This window comes from Nansenia antarctica, assembly GCF_963989245.1.
Source record: "Nansenia antarctica genome assembly, chromosome: 2".
Taxonomy (NCBI): domain Eukaryota; kingdom Metazoa; phylum Chordata; class Actinopteri; order Argentiniformes; family Microstomatidae; genus Nansenia; species Nansenia antarctica.
In genome coordinates, this window is record NC_137675.1 from 160,597 (window position 1) to 163,096 (window position 2,500).

General features: G+C 55.0%; 1 pseudogene across 1 annotated transcript in view; it reads right to left on the minus strand.

The window, feature by feature from the left end:
- Positions 1 to 617: 617 nt before the first annotated feature.
- The window catches only part of LOC308151772 (olfactomedin-like protein 2B), an 8,534-nt pseudogene continuing 6,651 nt past the window's right edge, over positions 618 to 2,500 (minus strand). The window contains exons 8-11 of the transcript in view: positions 2,406 to 2,500; positions 1,366 to 1,638; positions 1,298 to 1,302; positions 618 to 939 (exon numbers count right to left, since the gene is read on the minus strand). The exon at positions 2,406 to 2,500 is cut by the window's right edge and continues 107 nt beyond it. The product of the transcript in view is annotated as an olfactomedin-like protein 2B (transcript). The remainder of the gene's footprint in view (positions 940 to 1,297; positions 1,303 to 1,365; positions 1,639 to 2,405) is intronic.

Genomic DNA, 2,500 nt, shown 5'->3' on the forward strand with positions numbered 1-2,500 from the left:
TGTTGTAAAGCACTTTGAGCTGCATTTCTTGTATGAAAGGTGCTATATAAATAAAGCTTTACTTTACTAGTGGGTGTAGTGGATAGAGTGGATAACTAGTCTTCATCTGGCTAGTTTATTAACCCAGGAAGTCCTGGTGGATTGAGGTGTTCGTATATCAGGACATTCATGAGTCAGGGCTGGATGTATTTTTAGAAAAAAAAGTTTTTATTTTAAATTACAGTATATACAAACCAACACTTGTAACAAGCAGGAAGAGAGAACCTGGTCCTGTGATTGGATGAAAGACCCTGGTCGTGTGATTGGATGAGAGACCCTGGTCGTGTGATTGGATGAGAGACAGAAACATGCGTTTGAGAGACGTCCTGCAGACCGATCTACGATCCTCACGGACGTAAACATCTCCCCCTAGCTAAGCTCCTCCCCCTGTTAGCTAAGCCCCTCCCCCCGTTAGCTAAGCCCCTCCCCCTAGCTTAGCCCCTCCCTCGTTAGCTTAGCCCCTCACTAGCTAAGCCCCTCCCCCCTTAGCTAAGCCCCTCCCCCTCTAGCTAAGCCCCTCCCCCGTTAGCTAAGCCCCTCTTCCTCTAGCTAAGCCCCTCCCCCCCCCCCGGCCGTGGTTAATAAGAGAAGATGACGTCGTAGGTGAGCTGGTGTCCGTGCTCCCAGGCGTACAGCTTCCTGTCTCGGGGGTTGTAGTCCAGCTGGGCGGTGCGGCCCGTAGCGGTGTGGAAGGGCACGCGGGGCGCCGTCTGCGTGTGCGTGTGCGTGTCGAAGGCGTAGGACACGGTGGCGTTGGCCTGCCGCGCTCCCTCGGTTGTCCACCGCGTACAGAACACCGCAGATCAAGAAGCAGTTGCCGTAGAAACCCCGGCGCAGGCCTGTCCGGAAGGTGGCCTCCAGGGCCAAGTCCCCCGGGCTCATTCTGCTCAACAGCACCACCTGGTGGAGGAAGAGGGGAGGAGGAGGAGGGAGGGGAGAGGGAGAGGGAGGAGGAGGAGGGAGGAGGAGGAGGGGAGGAGGAGGAGGGAGGAGGGAGGGAGGGAGGAGGGAGGGAGGAGGGAGGAGGGAGGAGGGAGGGAGGAGGAGGAAGGGAGGGAAGGAAGGGAGGGAGGAGGGAGGAGGGAGGGAGGGAGGAGGGAGGAGGGAGGAGGGAGGAGGGAGGGAGGGAGAGAGGGAGGAGGGATGGAGGAGGGAGGATGGAGGAGGGAGGAAGGGAGGGAGGAAGGGAGGGAGGGAGGGAGGGAGGAGGGAAGGAAGGAAGGAAGTAAGAAAGGAAGGAAGGAAAGTATATTTATACAGCACCTATCACAGACCAGCGGTCACATAGTGCTTTACGGACAGTCTGGAGCTGTTAGCCAATCAGACCCTCCTGGTGGCTGTCCTCGTCCAGCGCAGCGTAGACCAGCCACAGCCCGGCCTCATCCGCCGCCAGGTCCATGTCCGAGGACTCTGATTGGCCGTCGTCCTCGGGGAAGGAGGCGTGCTGCAGCGTGCTCCAGGCCGCCACGCGCCGCCGCCGCAGGTCGAACTTGATGATGTCACGGGAGGAGGCGCGATTGTAGTAGAAGGCCCCGCCGTAGGTCACGTGACCGGTGCCCGACCAATGGTACGGCAGCTTGTAGGAGTTGGTCGGCTGGCCTGGAGGGACACAGAGAGGGCAGAGTTATACTGGTAGTGTTATACTAGTATTGTGTATACTAGTAGTGTTTATACTAGTAGTATCTCTCTCTCTTCCTACAGGGCAGCTTTAGTTTGACCATCTCTCTCTCTCTTCCTACAGGGCAGCTTTAGTTTGACCATCTCTCTCTCTTCCTCCAGGGCAGCTTTAGTTTGACCATCTCTCTCTTCCTCCAGGGCAGCTTTAGTTTGACCATCTCTCTCTCTTCCTACAGGGCAGCTTTAGTTTGACCATCTCTCTCTCTTCCTACAGGGCAGCTTTAGTTTGACCATCTCTCTCTCTTCCTACAGGGCAGCTTTAGTTTGACCATCTATCTCTCTTCCTACAGGGCAGCTTTAGTTTAACCATCTCTCTTCCTACAGGGCAGCTTTAGTTTGACCATCTCTCTCTCTTCCTACAGGGCAGCTTTAGTTTGACCATCTCTCTCTCTTCCTACAGGGCAGCTTTAGTTTGACCATCTCTCTCTCTTCCTACAGGGCAGCTTTAGTTTGACCATCTCTCTCTCTTCCTACAGGGCAGCTTTAGTTTGACCATCTCTCTTCCTACAGGGCAGCTTTAGTTTGACCATCTCTCTCTCTTCCTACAGGGCAGCTTTTGTTTGACCATCTCTCTCTCTTCCTACAGGGCAGCTTTAGTTTGACCATCTCTCTCTCTCCCTACAGGGTAGCTTTAGTTTGACCATCTCTCTCTCTCTTCCTACAGGGCAGCTTTCCGTCCGACTCCCTACCTCGTTTAAACGCGTCCATGTCCCGGAATTCCAGCAGGTTGTTGCCGTGGTGATGGTTGGTGACATAGATGACCTGACCGTGACCTTTGGGGTCC